Here is a 20,398-nt window from a genome sequence, read left to right on the forward strand (position 1 = left end):
CGCAACTAGAGAAAGCCCATGCACAGCCATGAAGACCCAGCAGAGCCAAAAATAAAAAGTAAATAAACAATTTAAAAAATAAAAGACTTCGCTGTCTACCACTATTCCCATACTATTGTTTTTTGAAATCATGGTCTTCTGTAGGCTTTTCTGCACTGCATGAACTTGAAGCACCTGTCATGACTCACGTCCAGGACACACAACTTTCATGTGCCAGGCTGTTGCGCTCACTGAGCACTCAGCCTTCTCGGTGCTCAGGGCCTTCAGCTCTAGGGGTGTGGACCTGTCTCCATGTGCTAACAATAAGCAAGGCTCCAACAGTCCCTACAGTGCCCTTTCTCATTAGTGCTCAAGAGCAAGCTGTCCATTTGGGGATGTGTTTTTGGCTGTGAGCCAATCAAAGGGCCGTAAATGAAGGATCCTGACAATGAGGGCCCAGTCAACGGCAAATCCTCCTAAGAACCCAAGAACATCCTTGCATGGACTCCCTCCAACCCAATTTTGTATCATTAGAGTTGACATCACAAACAGTAAGAGTAAGGGACTAAATAACCTTATATTTGAATAAAATCACTGACAGCACAGCAATCAGTCTGGACAGCTCATGCCTAATTTAATTGTCTCACCAAGCTGGGTACAGTAAAAGTCAGAACAGACTTGAACGTCAAGGCTTGCTCAGTGCTCTTTGTCAAAGGATTATCATCACTCTAGAGTTGGCATGAGAGCTTTTTTGTAAAGGGCAAAACAGTAAATACTTGTCTTATGGGCCTGAAATCTACAGTCTCCACCACCATGTTGCAAGTTTCTGCCTCTGAGGCATGAAAACGCACTGTGTCTAACAGAACGGGCACAAGTGTACACCCAGATACCAGATCTAAAGACAGCAACCGGCATACCCCTTGCCCCAGGGGTCAAGTCCTGGCTCTCTTGTGAATCTTTTAGGGAAGTTGAGTTTTGTGAATGGGCTTACATTTGTGTGCTCTGAGCAAGTGTAGGTGTAGTCACTGTGACTCTTTTTTAGTCCTCAAAGTTAACTTGGCATAAATGCAAAACGAAGACGTGGGCAAGAAACATTATGAATATGCATTTCCTATCGAGACAGTAAAACTCAAAGAAATTCATCACAACATGAAGCAATTAGGCCAGACAGCACCAAGAGCATTGCATCCCCACCCCTACTCCCACAAAAAAATTGCCGGAAAAGCTGTGGATTTGGTGACGGCATTTTTTACAGAAACCATTCAGAGTGCTCACTATCATCCTGTCTGCTTACTTCCAATCATGGTTTACACACTATCAGCTCTGGCAACTTGCCTGGAAAGCCGCCAGCTGGCAAGCGGGAAAATTTAAACCAACAAAACAAATCCAATGCCACTGTCACCGTGCAGTCCCAGGACTTCCAGGGGGCACAGCACCCCAGCTGGGACTCCCAAGCTCCAGATACCACTCGCTCAGCATGCTCAGGGCACCAGACATTTGGGCGGGCAGAGGACGAGCATGTCAAAACAACCAGCCACAGTTCAGCACCACACACCTGCTCCCAATCACCAGCTGCAGAGTCTACCAAAGGACAGGGAAGTGAGACCCCTCCTTTGCAAGCTTCTCCCCTGAGATGAAGTACAAACTGGCCCCGAGAAAGAAGTCCCTTCCATCACCTTGGTGGGTATGGACTCTGGGACAGCAACATTGCAGCCCTATGCCCACCGGACAAAGATCAATTCCAATGCGCTCTCCTTGGGTGCCAATGATGGGGACTCTGCTCACAGGACACACATCTGTCTCGAAGGGCAAAGAGTATTTACCCTTCTTCAGGATTACGGGGTTCAAAAGTATTCACATGCACACTGGGGGCTGGGCAGGAGACTCCACCCCAAGGCCAGGGAGCGGTGACTGAGGCAGATGAGCTCAGATGCCCTGGAGCAGTGTGAGGGGAACAGGCCCTCTGTAAGATCCCCTGGCTGCAGAGCACAGATGAATACGGAGAGAACACGCCAAGACCCACCAGCCACACTGCTGAAAACCAGAGCTCAAGAGCAGACGGACATGTTACAGAGCAGTGGGCCATGATCTCAACTCTCCTTACCGGAGGTCACAGGAACCAGAAAGCAGTGGCACCCAGAGTGAAGGTGCAGAGATAAAACACCTGTCAGGCCAGAATTCTGTTTTCAGCAAAAACATCACTCAGAAACAAAGGCTGAAATGAAAACATTTTCCAGCAGAGACTAAGAGAACCCATGACAAAACACATTAACAAAACCTAAAATACAAGAAACACCAGCAAGAGCTACCTGGATGGAGGGCAAACAACACCAGACAGAAACCAGTATCTTTAGAAGGAACAAAGGCCACAGGCTTCCCATTTTGGGAAGCATGTAGGTAATAGATGACTTTTTTCCTTTTTGTTAAAAACAAAAACAAAAACAAAAACACAGGACTGTTGGGAGCAGAATTCTCAGTCTTGGCTTGTGGGGTTTATGTGGCCCTTTGCACAGAGGAGCAGTGGGGTAGGGTGGAGCGGATGCCTTGTGTGAAGTGGACAACATCAGCTCTAAGAAAAGTAAACCACACACATGTCCATCAACAGGGGAACTGATCATTTCTGGTCTAATCTATACAGAACACTACTCATCAGTAAAAAAGGAGGACATACTGACACAAGCAATAAAATCTCAAACACAATGTGTTACACAAGCTAAATACAAAATGACTCCATTTATACAAAAATTAAGAACAGGAAAAACAACCTATCGTGATCTCACAAGTGTACACACCCAGACTCACTGAGATCCGGCTGTGTGCCTCTTGTGGTGGTCAACTTTTACTTGCAGTAAGAAGAGCACCTGCTGTAACTGAGGTGACTCAACATAAATTAGACAGCAGCAGAAAACCAAATGAAACATGAAAGTCTCCAATCTGCCAGAGCAGGTGCTTGTTTTCACAACTTTCATGGAGACACAGAAAAACATCCATGTGTCTGTCATTCCATTCTGTGGCTACTCTCAGCAGAGACTGACACCAGAAAGCTGAAAATACTGTCTGGCCCTTTAAGAAAAAAACAGCTGCTATGAACATGATTTGAACAGATGTTTTAATGGAATAAATGCTGTCCAAGCATAAAAACTATTAAATGTAAATTTCTTACCATTTTCACACACATTTCAAAAGTTAGTGTTCTAGTTAGTCCAAGCTCGTCAACCCCAAGGAGGATACAGCCAGTCCTCCCAGGCTGTCACCAGGATAGTGTGTAAAGCATGGCTCCGCTCCTGTTACATCCCACTCAGGTCCTCCCCATCAGCTCAGTGGCTGCAGTGTCAGAGCCCAGACCCCGGCCTGTCCCACAAGGCCCTTCTGGACACAGGCCCAGCCTGACACCAGCCTCTTCTTGCCACTGTACCCACTGGGCCTCATGGCCTGAAAACACGCTCTGCTAACCCTGAGCACCTGGAGTCCTCTAATGCCCTGCCCCCTCCTACATGGAGTCTCTCCTTAGATTCCCAACCCTGCAGTGACACCCAGGTCCTGGAAGCCTGTCCTGACACCCGCACGATGCGCAGCAGAGCCCGCTGAGTCCTCTGGAGCTGTCTTGGGTCTTGAGCATATGTTTGTGTTGTTTGTTCAACAAATGTTTATGAAGCACCTGCTCTCAAAGTTGAGGAGGTAGCAGTAAACAAAACAAATGAACAGACAAAAAGCCCCATCCTCATAGCCACAACCAAACTCGGGGAAGACATAAACATCTTCAAGGGAGAGGGGCGTGCACTCCTGATCCCCACGTGTGATCTCAGCAAGTGCTGACTGTTCATGAGGTGTCGTTATTGAATTCAACCTACTACTGGAAGAAAAAGCAATACTTTGAAAGAACAGATGTGAAAACATCTTAAGGTTCTGTTTTAGATGTTTTATGATACACAGAAAGGAAGATATGCCACGTGGAAGTCATGATGCATTGTGAGGAAAAAAAAACAAAAACAAAAAACCCACCATCCCATCCTTCAATTTAAAACCTAGAAACTTACCAGTAACTGTGAAATGTCCTGCATTCTCCCCATATACCTGAAGCAATGTCATTACAATCTCTTGCTTAAAGAAATTTACTTATTATTTCTCCCTAAAAACTATTTAGTTTTAATTCTTTGAGCTTTAAAATGGTCTTGATATGGTATATGCAGCCTTCTGTGACTTGTTTTTGTTAGATGCATTCCTAGTTTTATGTTAGATGTATGTTAGATGTGTTCCTAGGAATTCATGCATTCCTAGTACTGGACAAATCCCATTTGGGGGCAAATCATAACTTATCAATCCATTCCTCTACTGGAGGATGCCTGGCCATTCCCAGGTCTTGCTATTACTGGGTCCTCAACCTGCTGAACAATTCCTGCTGGCAGGTCTCCCTAGGGCAGCACCAGGCACAGGGTGATGCCCTGCTGGCTCAGGTCACGACAGTTAGACTCCCCACCTGTCAGAACAGCAGCAGGTATCTACAGGAGGAGACACCCTGTTTATCCATTCAGGAAATGCAACTTAAAACTACAATAAGGTACCATCACACACCTATCAGGGCTTCCTAGGTGGAGTTAGCAGTAAAGATTCCACCTGTCAATGCAGGAGACATAAGAGACGCGGGCTGAATCTCTGGGTCCGGAAGATCCCCTGAAGGAGGGCATGGCAACCCGCTCCAGTAATCTTGCCTGGAGAATCCCAACAGAGGAATCTGGAAGGCTACAGTCCACAGGGTTGCAAAGGGTCAGACATGACTGAAGTGACTTAGTCACTTCACACACACACACTTACACACACATGTATCAAGAGAGATTAAAAATAACCCAACAATACCGAGTGCTGGTGAGGGTGACAGAGGCTAGCCTCGCACACTGCTGGCAGCACAGGAAATGGGGCAGCCACCCTGGAAGAGAATTCGCAAGTCTCCTATAAAGGTAAAAATAGGCTTTCCCATGACCTAGCAATCCCACTCCTAAGCATTTATTTAAGAGAAACGGGAACTGATGTTCACACAGAAAACGTGTACATGAATATTTATAGTAACTAAACCCAGAACAACACATACAACCCTTGTGAAAGGGTAACAAACTGGAAATGAACACCATGGACATAACTGGGCAGCAGAAAGGAATGCAGCACCTGCCATACAACGAGGAGCATTCTCAGTGACACTGTACTCTGCGATGCCACCAACATGATGGCCTCGAAAAGACAAAGCTACATCTAGAGAGAGAACAGTGGATGCCGGGGAGGCTACAGATGAGCATGGTCCACACCCTGAGTAGGGTGATGGTCACAAAAATCTCTATGGATCAGACTCCCTCGTGGCTCAGTGATTAAGAGTCCACCTGCCAATGTAGGAGACATGGGTTTGATCCCTGATCTGGGAAGATCCCACAAGACATGGAGCAACTGGGCCTGTGCACCATAACTAGAGAAGCCACCACAATTAGAAGCCTGCACACTGCAACTACAGAACAGCCCCTGATCACCACAAATAGAGAAAGCCTGTGCAGCAACAAAGAGCCCGCACAACCAAAAATCAATAAACTATCAAAAATAAAATGAAACTCAAGACAACCATACATCAAGGAAAGGTCCATTTTACTGTATGTTTATTAAAAAAAAATTTTTTTTAAATCTGGACTTGTGTTTCTTCTTTGGTTTGCAACTTATTCTTCTAGCTAGTCATTTTTGTTGTAGTTCACAAAAGTATCAGTCTGTAACACATTGGAAATTACAAAAAATATAATCTGGTCCTTTAACAAAAACAGGTAAGGAAGAACTATTGCAGGATGTGTACCTACAAGTGGGACTTTAGGGTCTGAAAGAAGGGCTGACCACACCCCACAATGGTGGGCACCCCAGGGTTCCCGATTCCCACCCCTCTCTTTTTATTTATCATGAATTCAAGTTCACACATTTATCAATTGTGGTAAAAGCTGTAAGACTGACCATCTTACCCATTCCTACACGACCCATTCAGTAATGTTATCTATTTGCCCATTACCCTATAACTACCTCTCACTTTTTATTTTTTGGCTGAGGCATGCGGGATCTTGGTTTCCCGACCAAGGACTGAAACCTCACCCCAGGCAGTGAAGGTGTGGAGCCCTAACCAGAGGACCACCAGGAAATTCCCTCTTAATTTTTATGTAACTGAACATATCAAATCTTTGTAAATGTGTCAATCTATTTTTCCCCATTTTTGTTCAATAAATCCTTCTCCATCCCTTAATCTACACTGACTTCTCCTACACTGCACTCTAAAGCTCTGTTGCCTTGCCCACAGGTAACCTCTCCATCTGGAGTTAATCTGGGCGAGCCTGAGAGACAGACCAGCTCCGCTCGTCCAAGTGGTGTCAGCCAGACCCAGAAGCCCTGAAGAATGGTCCGTCTCTCCCTGGGCCCAGCAGGTGCACTAGCATTTCTCTCTGAGGGGTCTTGGGAGGGGGAGTGGGGAGGCTCTCTACTAGGTTTCATTCCAAGGATACTGTATTCAAAGACCTTCAAAATTACCTGAGGTAGTCTCAAAAATTTCTACAAGAGCTACAAATTCTTTGTTACTTCTACATATACCATTATGTAATGGTTAAAACAATCATGTTTTAACACAACCACCTACTATGAAAACAAGGCAGATTTAAAAGCCTTGATAATGTCTTTCCTGGTGGCTCTAAAAAACTTGTCTTAAAAAAAGAGCAGGGCCAGGCTTCCCTGGTAGCTCAGTGGTAAAGAATCCACTATCAATGCTGGAGACACAGGTTGGATTCCTGATCCGGGAAAAGCCCACATACTTCGGAGCAACTAAGCCTGTGCGCCACAACTACTGAAGCCCTAGAGTCTGTGCTCCACAACGAGAAAAGCCACTAGAGCAAGCAGCCCACGCACGAGAGCAGTCTTCGCCAGCCATAACCAGCGAAAAGCCTGCACAGCAACAAAGAGCACAGCCAAAAAAAAAAAAAGCCCTGAGCAGGTAATCCCCAGAGTTAACAGCTCCTGGTGTGCAGACAGGTGTGCTCTGTGATTCTCCAGGGGGAGGCAGTGGTGCAAGGCCATAGCGGGCCACTCACTATCTCTGCTCCTCTGAGATGCTGTTTCTAGGGCTGCCGTGGGCACTGCAGCCTCTCCAAACACCACTGGTCATCACAGAAGTGTGGCTGGACAGGCAGCCTGAAAAGCCACTGTGTTGCCAGGGGCTGGAGGACGGAGTGCCCAGAGGCAAGTTCCAGGCCACAAAAATCACAAATCATATTATGGGCAGTCTGAACACAGAGGAGTTAAGAAACAGGCTAATAGTGTAAGAATGGCTGTTAGGAATCTGGGGAGAGAGAGGCACTACTCTGGGCGGAAACCTCATCAGGGTAGGGACCAGGCTCTGTTTAAATAATGTTTCCACAAGGGGGAATAATTTATGGATTTTCAACAGTAAACTTACAGACCAAAGTAAACATCTGCCTTGACAGCATAAAGGTAAAAGGATAAAAAAAAGTCACAGGGAGGAAGAGGGAATAGAGGCCAATGCCCTTCAGGTTGTAAGATGACAGTGCAGGACAAAGTCTGTCACACGGGGACAGGAGCACACTACACTGGGCAGGACGACAAGGAAGCTGCGGCTTAAGTCAGGACAGCAGGAGCAAGGGTCTGTCAGGTTACGCAGGGACCACCAGCCAGCACTTCAAGGACAGCTGCTTTGCCCCCCAACTCGGGGCCTGACCCTCAGAAAAAAAAAACTTCACTGAAAACAAAAATACTAACGATGAGATACAACTGGTGTCCCAAAGACAGCTGACCTCTCTTCTTTGAAGGGATCTTCCTTTACAACCCATGATGAACCCGGAAAAAAGGACCTGGGGCACCTCCTCAGGCAGGGGAGGGCCAGCTTTCCCCAGAGCAGGGACAGATACACAGAAACACCCATGGTCTGCACGTGTAACCCTGAGCTCATCATCTATACTAGCAGGAAAACGTCAGTACACTGCAGAGCAGGAGGAAATGGCCGCCGATGACCACAGATGCAACCGAAGAAATGCACCTGATTATAAGCAGAATCAGCCAACATGGGAGATGTGGAAGGGATGCTGCCGAGTATGGTCATCTGCTACCTTTGCTCCTAACTTAAAACGAATGTCAAATGTACAGAATTTCTACATTGGCTAGGAAAACAGAGGAACTCCTAAAGATGACACCTTTCTTCCTTAATAAAAAGCGACAGTGATGCCAAGCCTTAAAATAAAGACAGACAATTAAGTGAGTAAAACAGGTTCCTCTTTAAGAAGGACTTGCCGCCATCATCAGTGTCCAAGGGAGGACCAATCCACCAGAGAGCAGCAGCTGAGCCACACTTGCTCACTGAGAGCGTGTGCTCCTGTACTGAAGAGAGCGGACACTCTGCCCCACAGAGGGAGCAACAGGCTGACCGGCACAGGCTCAGCAACACCCCTGGGCGAAACGAAAAGGCCCCAGCAGGTCACACTTGAAGCCTTTCTGAGGAATAAACTGAGTGCTGCCTCAGTCCTGGCAGAGCAGTCAGCACGTCTGTGGAATTAATTTTATCAGTTGTGACTTATAACCAGAAACCAAATAAGAATTTTCTTTCATAACCTAATGCTTTCAGTCAAAAGGAAAAAGTCAGAAGTTGATCAAAGTTAACTTACACGTTTGAATACAAGGAGAGTCGAACTGAACATTCTCAAAAGCCTATGACTCTGAGAGGAGGCTGCCGACGGCCCAATGTGGATGGCAGTGCCTCACTTCCACCCTGGCCCTCCTGGTCAGCGTCCCTGAGGCGCAAACAGCAGGGCGACACTGCCTCAGTGTAAAGGGGCCTAAAGTGAGCTAGAACCCTCACACCCCGAGCATGACCGACAGACACAGCGACATACGTGCCTCAGCACTGGAGCAAACAGGTGCTCACCTATGTGCAAGGCTGCAGCAAGAGATTCTGGGCTGACCATGCTATGACCAAACATTTCCAGAAAACCTTAACGTATTCCCAAAGCTGAATGTGAAACTAGACAGCAAAAGTGTTTCTTATAAAAGCAATGGGCAGCAGAGCTTTCTGGGTGCTGGTGTTTTACACTCAGAACGCTGACAATCTCAGAGGGCTGAAGTCACAGGCCCCTTCCACCCAGGGAGCCATCCGCTGCCCCTGGCTTTCAGTGGACAGGCTGCGCATCAGCAGGCAGACTGGAGAACAGGAGGGACGTGTTCTATGACAGAAAAGGCAGACAGACTCAGGGACAAGGCCACTCTCGTGAATGACTACCAGGAAGGATCCTCACAACTTTCAAATCCTCAACTGTGAATATCACATGAAAATGCCTGTGACTGAAATCACAGTCACTCAGAAGTGTGCAGGCTAAGAGACCTACTTAAGGCTTCAAGAGAGCCCGGGGGCTGAGCAGTGCAGGACATGACACTGACAACCCAACAGCCCGTCACCTGGGGGCAGCGTCACCCCTAGCAAGTGGACTGGACGCTCCAACTCCAGAATGAATGGAAGCTTAAGACACACACAGTGGGTCAAAGTCCACAAAACATGGCATATGCAGCCACGATGCCTTCTGTGTCTCACCAGCCAGGGCCACCCCCTGAGGCGGGCCAGCCCAGGGTTCCCACTGTCGGCCGACTGTCTCTGATGAAGCAGTGGGGCCAGCTCCCTGAAGCCAGAACCAAAACCAACCATTCTGTCAAATCCAGCATGAAACCAAGTATGAGCTGCACCAACCACCTGGTGACAAGCCATCTGTAAAGAGATGTCTGATGTCAGAGGTGAGCATCAAGACACACGCATGTGCTGTTGCAGTTATACTGGTGACAGGCCTCGTGATTATCACGGAAATTTCACCAACACAGCAGTTACAGTCTAGGCGTGCTCACAATGTACAGGCGTTTGGGGCACACATGCTCTAGACCAAGAGGCCTGTGGGGCAGGTACCTAGTCCAGGAGGGGCGGGAGGGCAGCTCTCAGGTCACTTGCCTGGGCTGAAGCCCGGTTCTGCCACTTACGGGCTCCGGGACCCGAGCAGTTACTCAACACCTCCACCTCCTTTTCATCCAGTAGAGCTGGAGCTGGCCTGGTATGGAGTGTCTGTGGGCAAGCTCCTGCAAACTGAGGAAAACAGTGCTGGGTACATGATAAACATGAGCGATTACTACTTTGGCCTCCGATTTACAGATGAGAAGACTACACAAACAGACAAAGTTCATAATGGTGAATTAAAGTTAGGAAGGTTATATTCAAACTCTCAGCTGTTGAACTCTCACTGTTGTTGAATACATTTTTTTGTTGTTGTTACATATATTTTTGATATAAAATCCAAAATTCACTAATTTGCCTTCTTGTCATCTGCCTTTTAAAAATATAGGAAAACACCTGCCTTCAAGGCTTTAGGGGGCTAGCATGTACCAGGTAAGGCTGTATCAAGCTGCTGCTCAAGGAAACACACTCTTCTCCTGTGACCATCACAAACAGGTGTGCTGTTCATCAGCTGGATGGTCATTCTGGGGTAGGGACAGGACAAAGACTGCTGCCCACTCCAGAGAGCAGCACGGGGGTCTGATGAAATAACAGGTTTACCGCATGACACTGCAATTCTGTGAGCAGTTTAAGGAATGCTACAAGTAAAAGGTAGATCATAAGAACTTCACTGGTAGTCAAGTGGTTAAAACTCTGTGCTCCCAACGCAGGGGGCACGGGTTTGACCCCTGGTCAGGGAACTAAGATTCCACAGGCTGCACAGTCGAGCCTTGGGGAAAAAAAAAAGAAGGAAAAAGGCAGATCACAGATGCTTACGAAGGTTTGCACAGTACCCCCAGAGGCCAGTAGGTCCAAGAGTGCCCCTAACACCTATGTGCACTGCAATCAGCCAGCCTGAGTGAGGATGAGATGGCTGGACAGCTGGCCTACTCGGCCGCCAGGACAGCCCCCTCCATTAACCTTGTCATGGATCAATTTTTATAAAAGAAAGGGCAGGGGCAGATGAAACAAGTGTGGGCGTCACACTGGTACTACATGCCAGGGAGTAGGATACTGCTGGTAACAGTCAGCTAGAATCACCCAACCAGGTAGGATGATGCAAGAGAACGGCACCAACAGAAACAGCATTTTAAGAAGGAAATCCCGTGCTGTCATGGTAAGGTGGGTGACAACACTGACTGTGCTCAACCCCCATTACCAAGCACGTCAATGTGTCTCCTTATCTATACAATTGGATAACAGCTACCCATGCAAGCTGTCCCAGGGATTAAGGCAGATGCACAGGAAGGAGCCTGGCTGCCTCTCAAGCGGATCGCTTCAGAGGGCTTGCAGCTGGGGGGGTGGAGGGGGGAAGTCTCCACATGAACTGTAGAGGAGAACAAACTGTTTCAAACTGAAGACAACTACAACCAGACAGTTAAAAAATACTCCAAATATAATCTTTAGACATTCTAGTTTCATCTTAAAATGAAACTGAGTCATTAAACTGCACTAAAAATTTTAACTTTACATGTGATGAGCCTCGTAATTCGAAAGTAAATATAGCCCAGTAAATGGCTTCCCTGGTGGCTTGGTGGTAAAGACTCTGCCTGCCAATGCAGGAGACACGGGTTCGATCCCTGGTCCAAGAAGATCCCACAAGACTTGGAGCAACTAGGCCCGTGTGCATAGCTACCAAACCCTGTGCTCCCAGAGCCTATGCTCTGCAACAAGAGAAGCCACTGCAAGGAGAAGCCCATGCACTGCAACTGGAGAGTGTCCCCCGCTCACAACCAGAGAAAAGTCTGTGCAGCAACAGAGCTCCAGCAGGGCCCAAAATAAGTAAATAAATAATTTGAAAAAGATACAGCCCAGTAAACACTGTTATCTGGAATACAATTTCTTTTTTCGGTTAATTAAAAACAAAACAAGAAAACAGATGTGGCCTGGTTTCATGAATCAGAAAAAGTCTATCACGAAACTATCACTCTTTTTTATTTAAAAATCTTAATTTAAAGGGCACAGCAAAATTTATTATAACTGGTCAAAAAGGCCCTCACATTTTACTATCAAACCCTAGAGCAGTACCTAAATGAGCAGCAAAATGTAAAATATTGAAGTGTTAAAATCCTTTGTACCTGCCAGATAATATAAAAATCTGGTTAATATGTGGCAAAAACAACAAAGTTTGTATTCTCTGACCCAGAATTTTTCATTTATCTTAGTACCCTCTCATGATAAAAGACACTACTTAATAATAAAGAAAAATTCAATGGGACCACCTAGCTAAAAACTAAACATTTGCCATGCTACTAATCCCTTCCAATAATAGAAGGGAAACTAAAAGCCAGGCAGGTGGCACACGCTCCCTGTGCAGAGCCCAGTCTGGCTGAGTTGAAGCTGTGACAGGGGCCCAAGGTCTTGGCCCCCTGCCCTCAATTCATTACCTCTGAGGCACCACAGGCCAGGACAGGACAGGTGAGTTCAGTCTAGCACATTTCCACTCCATCCGCCCAGAGAACAGAGGCACAGGGCCCTAGGGAGAGCTCTCCCAGAAAGAAGCTGGTCATCCCAGAGATAGCCAGGGCGGGGCACAGCGCACAGGGGTAGCAAGTCAGCATTCCAATCCTCTGACTCTCAGGACTGCAACTTTATAACCAATTGGTATAGCTCAGTCCTGTCCAACTCTTTGCGACCCCGACCCCGTGGCCTGTAGCCTACCAGGCTCTTCCCTCCATGGGATTCTCCAGGCAAGAATACTGGAGTGGGTTGCCACTGCCTTCTCCAGTAGAATTCCTTAGAACACAGCAATGGAGACTGTACGTTCCACTTTGTAAACTACCATGTTTTCCAGTGCTCAGTGTAGAAAAATTAAAAGGACAATAAAACTGTAAGTAACTCATAATGAATAAGGCTCATTTATACTCATACAGTCAAGGAATATTCACTGATCACTCAAAATGTATCACACAATTTAAAAATATTACTTGGGTAGCTGGGTTTAATGTGTCATGAATAAAGGACTATGGTTTCTGTCACAGAACCAAGTTTTAAAAACCAGTCACATGGACACACCTACAAAGCTGAAAGATTCGTGAGTAAAGTGGACCTCTGAAGTACAGACAACCCCTGAAAGGAAACATGAGGGCATTTTCATGACATCCACTGAATGCATGGTCTCACCAATGTGAATTACCAACATGTCTGCAAAGCTCTTGGAATTGGAAACAATTCTTACCTGCTAAAGACAAAATCTATTAAATGTCTGCCAGTGCCAAGAACTAAGGCAGAACATACCATTTCACCGATATAACATCCTCAAATAAAATTGATGCAAAGGTGACAAAAGACAAAATCGAAACTAAAGGCTGTTTTGGTAATCGAATCCTTAAATCTTCTGGGTTGAATTTCGACTGACCACTAACAGACCACTATTAATCCTCTTCGGGCAATGTCACTATCTGAGCGTGGCCCTGCCATCAGGACAGTAGGCCTAACAGTTCCTTCTTTTCTTTTTTGGCCACCCCTCTTGACATACAGGATCTTAGTTCCCCAACCAGGGATGGAACCCATGCCCTCTGCACTGGCAGCGTGGAGTCTTAACCACGGACCACCAAGGAGGTCCCAACAGTCCCCTCATTCCCTCTCTTAAATAAGGGGCAGCATCTTTGTAAAATACGGATATTCTCATTTTTTAGCATCTTTGTCACTTGTATTAGGAAGCAGTTGAGGACACAGCTTCCTACTTTTATCTCCTGTACTCCCCAACAGGCAGTAAGGGCAGGTTCCATGACCCTCATCTCAGTGGTCAAGCACTTGAGCCTGAGTCTCGTCCTCTTTCAGGAAGGAAATTCAAGCACAGGCTCTGCCAACAGACAGGGAAGTACTGTGACGGAGCAAGAGGCAGTCTGTAGTTCGATTATGCTCTGCTCTGCCCAGCCAACAAGAACATAAAAAGGAGCTCCACTGGGAAGCACTGCAGTCTTAACTGCTGTGTGGGGAGCACCGGGAGACCCACAAGGGCGCCATCAAGAGCTAAGAGTCTCCTCCACACTGCTTGTGCAAGAGCTGGTCGTCATGTGCCACACCTGTCCCCTGAAGACACAGGAATTTGTCTCCTTCCTGGAAAACTGGCTGACCTCATTGGCTGAGATATGGTTCACCTACAGCACTATATACTCCAAACCTTGTACAAAGTACTTTTAAAAGGAGTTAGGGAATTTTTTCAAGGATGATTATATCTGTGATCGTCTATCACGATCATTTGCAGACTTCCCTAGGGGTCTAGTGGTTGCGACTCTACTGTAGGGAATGTGGGTTCAGTCCCTGTTTGGGTAACTAAGATCCCACGTACCCTGTGGTGTGGCCAAAAAAAAAAAAAATCATTTGTAAAATCAATTACACCCCAATAAATTTTTTGTACACATCATGCTCATTTTAGTCCCTGAATTCAGAAGCAAACTCTCACCTTGTATAAAACTCCACCTTGTTCCCTTACCCCCTGCATAGCTGCTACACAGCATTTTAGTCATTCATTTGACGCCCACTGAGCATCGACTACAGCCCATGACCAAGGCAAGCACATCATGCCTAGGCTCTGAGATATGCCATCAGCAACTTACCAGGGATTCTGCCTGGCGGTGGCAGTGGCAGGGAAGTTAGCACAGGAACCAGCACAGAGGCCTGACTCCAAGTCCAGGACTGAGACAGAACAGAACACTAGTCTTTAGGGTAGCTCCGCCTGGAGCATAGAGCACCCACCCTCTGAGAGCAAGGGGGCTCAAGAACACAAAGGGCCAAGAGATGCGTGGTATGTGTTCAGTCCCGGCACCACGGTAACACAGTGAATGAAAACCAAGAACATAAACTCACTGACTGAAGGTTCTGGAAATGACTTGAGTCCTTCCGTCACATAGGAGGATTCAGAGCACGTCTGAGGGACAGCTCATTTTCATGTGGTTTTAACGGGTTACTCCACCTCACTCATTTTATCAACAATTGTCACTGAGTATCTGAGGCTAACGTGTGGGATCTACTTTTAGGGGAAGTTAACTGAAGACAAGAGCTGACAAAAACCTTTTTATGTTTGACTAACTATAGACTAAAAGTTGCACAAAGGTTTACAAGGAGGTCCAAAAACCTTTCTGAACCACCGCTAACTGGTTATCCTTTCCCAAAGGAGAGGTAACTAGCCAGACCTCCCTCAGCAGCCAGCACCTCAAGGACTCGGCACTCACCACTGTAACTTCCTAGAGACGCAGGCTGCTGCCAAGCTCGTGGAGGTGTCCACTTTCTCTGTCAGTATTTCCCGGGCATGCAGCACATGCCAGCCCCTGTTCTCTGCACAAACAGGCTCCCTGTGGACTTTACCTCACAGTGAAAGATTAAATTATAATAAATATATTAAGTAGGACATTAGAAGAATGAAGTGCAGTGGGAAAACTAAGCACGGAAGGGGAACAGGAGGTGGTGAGTTGCTTCTGAACTGTGGTGCTGGAGAAGTTTCTTGAGAGTCCCTTGGACTGCAAGGAGATCAAACCAGTCAATCCTATAGGAAATCAGTCCTGAATATTCATTGGAAGGACTAATGCTGAAGCTCCAATACTTTGGCCACCTGATGCAAAGAACTGACTCAGTGGAAAAGACCCTGATGCTGAGAAAGACTGAAGGCAGGAGGAGAAGGGGATGACAGAGAATGATGGTTGGATGGCATCACCGACTTGATGGACTTGAGTTTGAGCAAGCTCTGGGAGTTGGTGATGGACAGGGAGGCCTGGTGTGCTGCAGTTCACGGGGCTGCAAAGAGTCAGACATGACTGAACAACTGAACTGAACTGAGTTGAAACAGCAGGCAGGCAGTTGGGGAAGGGCTGCCTACCCTGAGGCTAAAGGTAACGACACCAGTGATCTAGGTAGAGCCAGGAAGAAGCATGGAAGTCTGTCAAGAAACAGGCTAAGAAGCCACTGTGGCAGGGGTCAGAATGAGACAGGCGCCAGAGGGAGGAGACTGGTTACAGAGGCTGGGAGTGGACTGACAGGCATCTCTGCCCACAAGGGTCCCCATCCCAGGCCACAACAGTTCCACAGCTGAGGCCCCCTCAGCAAAGCCGAGTCTCCTCCATGAGCCTCCCAAGTGTCTGCTCATCAGATAACTCCTAGACGCTCTGCCTTCACCACGTTTAAGAGGTCCAGGCAACGGGCTCCAGCAGCATGTGTGCCCCTCACAGCCCCATGCTGCTGGAAGCAACAGCCACCCAGCCCCTGGCTTGGCCACACGCCATCAGAGGTCCCATCCGAGGGAACCCAAGTTCTGCAACCTTGACAGAGGTGGAAGGAGAACTGCGCAGCTCTCAGGCAAGAAGTTTCTCAAAGCCTCTGAGTCTTGCCTCATAATTTCATCCCTCAAAGTTTGACAGGTGCCTTGATCCTGAAATTCAGCACCACGTTTAACAAGACAGAAGCAAATAAAAGAACATAAAATCTCAGGAGCTTTGGCTGAAGTTCCGTCTTGAGGCAACCAGATTACAGATGGGGCAGAATAACTGTTAGGTTAGCAGATAGTTTTTAAACAGACAACTAGTAAGGACAAAGGTATCCAGCAGAGCCACCTCTCAAGTTATGACCCCTATTAAGCCTAAACCTGGAAACCAAAACAAAACGGAAACTTTCGCTTCCTTTCCCTGCATAACACAACCGAGCAAATATTGAGAACTCATCTCTCAGGCACAAGAAAAGGCGAGTCCTTAATCCAGCCCCTCAACGCAAACAAGTTCGAAGCCGCAGGGATGAGATCCTGACCCTCTCTTGTATGACTGCAGCACAGGCACCGCTTCAAATGATGTTCCGCCAAGGCAGAAAAAACGTTTTTTTCTTACAAACTGGATGATTTTCACCCGCGAGATTAATTTACACAGCGTCAAGGAATAAAGCTCAATTCCGTGAGCTATAAACATAATGACCCAGACATAGGTTACGTGGCTCCAGGACCGGTGACGCTCCCCCTCTAGCCCGCAGAACAGGAAAGACCCTCCCCGAGGCGGGGGCGCCCTGCACAGATCCCAGTCCTGGAGCGCGAGCTGCCCCGGGGGGAGGGCCCGGCGGCCGCATGTAAGGTCTTTGGCCTCCCCCAGTGAGGGCCCGGCGGCCCGACCGCGGCGCACGGCCTAGGCCTTCCCGCCGCTTCTGAGGCCGTACCGCCGACCCCGGCCCGCCCCGAGGGCTAGGAAGGGGGAGAGGGGGTCGCCGCCATTTCCGGCTGCGGGCGCGCGGCCCCGACGCCCTGCGCCGCGCCACCCCGCACCCCCTCACCCGGCCCCGCGTCACCCTCACCTAGCGCCCCGCCCCCGCTCCCTTATCCCGCCCCCCTCACCCCGACCCCCGCCCGCCTGCCCGGCCGCCCTGCCTGACGCGAGGCCGCCGGCTCGCCGCGAGCTCACCTGTCCGCGCGCCCGCCCGCCTGCCGACTCCGCGGCTCCGCTCTTCCCTGCGCGGCGCTCCTGGGCAGCCGGCCGACGTGCTCTTCAGCCGGGGCTGCGCTTCGGGACCCAGCGGCGGCGGCAGCGACGGCGGCGGGGGTAGCGGCAGAGGGCGCGGGAGCAGCACCGGCAGAAGCGACGGGGGCGCGCACGCTCACGCACGCACCCGCACCGGCGCGCGCGCTCCCGGGAGGACGTGGGCGCCGGCGGATCCGAGCCGCGGGCTGGGCAGGCAGCGCGTGCGCTCAGAGCGCTGGACGGAGGCTCCGCCCATGGGCGGAGCCCCGAGTGACAGGAGTGGACCGAGGTTCCCGAGCGCACAGCGGACAGCCCATGGGCGGGGCCCCATGGCCTGTGGGCGGAGCTCGTTAGCCGAGTCGGAAGTTTCCACCGCCCCGCAGGGGCGGGGCCGAGCGGAGGGGGTGGGGCCTACTCGCCGGAGCGTCAGGTGCTCTCCCATGCGCCCGCAGGTACTGAGGCCAGATTCGCCAAGACAGGAGTTGAGGGAACTTGTCTTGCAGTTGAGTATGCCCCATGCTTTACGTAAGACTGAGAAACCGTAATTGATCTCGTCGAAGAACTGGAGAGGGAGCTGGTGGGAGATGACCCGGAGGCCGACGGCCGCTGAGCCACTGTTAGGGACTGACGTTTGCTCATTCCTGCAGCGCAAAAATGCGACTTCCTGCCTGCCTGCCCAATCATCGAAGTGCCACCGCCATTGTCCAGCCCCTCCCAGAACCACCGGCAAACAATGACTCAAAAGGGTAGTTGAACCAACTTCCACTCACTCCCCTGCCACGCAAGGTACGACCCCTGCTCATCTCACTGACCTCTTGAGGGAGGGGAGACCTGCTCGCTACCCTTCCCTACCGCTCCTATGTCAGAAACAGTTCTACCATTTACTGAGTGCCTGCTCTGTACGTGGTATACTGGTATGTGCGCCAGTTTCCATCCTAGAAGCCATCCAACAGACTTCTCTGGTCAGTACTCCTCTACCTCCTCACTCCCACACTTGCCCATTGGCCATTTTCCACTCAGCAGAGTCATATTCTTAACACAGAAATTTTACGATATCCAAGGCTCCCTGTGACACATTGTGTGTTGGTTGCTCAGTCTTGTCCGACTCTTGTGACCCCATGAACTGTAGGCCACCAGGCTCCTCTGATGACACATTGAGTAAAATCCAGACTCAGAGCCAACAAGCTCCAGCCCCCTCTACCTCTGTCCTCTTACATCTCTGCCATCATGCCGGCTTTAAACTGCCCAGTCTGTCCCAGGTTTGGGGCCTGTAAGTGGCAGAGAGCTCAGGAAGTCACCTGGCAGTTGTTAAATTGTGCAACATCAAACAGGCAGAAAGAAAAGGCCTATGAAAACTGAGAAGCAGAAGGGCCAGATTCATATCTATGTCCTTTGATTCAAGAGGATGAAAGATTCTGAGCAGAATCACAGGAGGAATGAGAGAATCAAATGGACCCAGTACCAATTTCAGAGTGAGGTTTCTTGGGCACTCAAAGAATGAATGAAGCAATAGACCTGGTACCAATTTCAGAGTGAAGCTGAGTTGGACACTGCACAAATGAATGAAGCAGGCCTTAGTGAGTCTTTCCTTGACCTACTAGTTCCTCTTTAGGAATATTCTAAGAAAATATTCCCAAATACAGAAAAAAGTATATCACTAAGCTGTTCTTATAATAGTAAAAATGGAAACCTAAAAGACATTCAAATGAAACAATTATAAAATGTATACAAAGTTACTTTATAGCATTGAAAATTCTTTTAAGAGCTCCTGAAAGTAAAAAGAGCAAAATGCATATGTTAAAGTTCAGTTCAGTCGCTCAGTTGCTCAGTCGTGTCCGACTCTTTGCGACCCCATGAATCACAGCACGCCAGGCCTCCCTGTCCATCACCAACTCCCGGAGTTCACTGAAACTCACGTCCATCGAGTCGGTGATGCCATCCAGCCATCTCATCCTCTGTCGTCCCCTTCTCCTCCTGCCCCCGATCCCTCCCAGCATCAAAGTCTTCTCCAATGAGTCAAATCTTCGCATGAGGTGGCCAAAGTATTGGAGTTTCAGCTTTAGCATCATTCCTTCCAAAGAAATCGCAGGGTTGATCTCTTTGCAGGCCAAGGGACTCTCAAGAGTCTTCTCCAACACCACACTTCAAAAGCATCAATTCTTTGGCGCTCAGCTTTCTTCGCAGTCCAACTCTCACATCCATACATGACAACTGGAAAAACCGTAGCCTTGACTAGACAGACCTTAGTCAGCAATGTCTCTGCTTTTGAATATGCTATCTAGGTTGCTCATAACTTTTCTTCCAAGGAGTAAGCATCTTTTAATTTCATGGCTGCAATCACCATCTGCAGTGACCCTGGAGCCCCAAAAAATAGTCTTGACACTGTTTCCACTCTTCCCCCATCTATTTCCCACGAAGTGATGGGACCAGATGCCATGATCTTTGTTTTCTGAATGTTGAGCTTTAAGCCAACTTGTTCACTCTCCTCTTTCACTTTCATCAAGAGGCTTTTTAGTTCCTCTTCACTTTCTGCCATAAGGGTGGTGTCATCTGCATATCTGAGGTTATTGATATTTCTCCTGGCAATCTTGATTCCTCCTTGTGTTTCTTCCAGTCCAGCGTTTCTCATGATGTACTCTGCATATAAGTTAAATAAGCAGGGTGACAATATACAGCCTTGACGTACACCTTTTCCTATTTGGAACCAGTCTGTTGTTCCATGTCCAAAAGTACATTACAAATATGTTTATAAAATAAGTCAACCTGTTTGGAGATAGTAAGACAGAAATACTGTCAACTGTGGACAGTGGCTGCAGTCCAGTCCTGCCCTTCACAGGCCCTTTAGTGAGGTCAGGTGGGCACCCTTATCCTCACCTTGAGGAAACTGGCACTTTATGGAAGCAACTGCCACAGCTGCCCTCCAATGCCAGCCCCACCACTTGCT

The 20,398-nt window shown here is 48.4% G+C and overlaps 1 protein-coding gene across 4 annotated transcripts in view; it reads right to left on the bottom strand.

Moving 5' to 3' along the window:
* Window positions 1-17,775, bottom strand: part of DNAJC5 (DnaJ heat shock protein family (Hsp40) member C5) — a 29,686-nt gene extending 11,911 nt beyond the window's left edge. For all 4 annotated transcript variants that reach the window (XR_011247957.1, XR_011247959.1, XR_011247958.1 and 1 more), the window contains exon 1: window positions 17,398-17,775. The gene's annotated coding sequence lies outside the window, so the exon portion shown is untranslated. The remainder of the gene's footprint in view (window positions 1-17,397) is intronic.
* Window positions 17,776-20,398: the final 2,623 nt, after the last annotated feature.

This window comes from Ovis canadensis, chromosome 13 (assembly GCF_042477335.2).
Source record: "Ovis canadensis isolate MfBH-ARS-UI-01 breed Bighorn chromosome 13, ARS-UI_OviCan_v2, whole genome shotgun sequence".
Classification (NCBI taxonomy): Eukaryota; Metazoa; Chordata; class Mammalia; order Artiodactyla; family Bovidae; genus Ovis; species Ovis canadensis.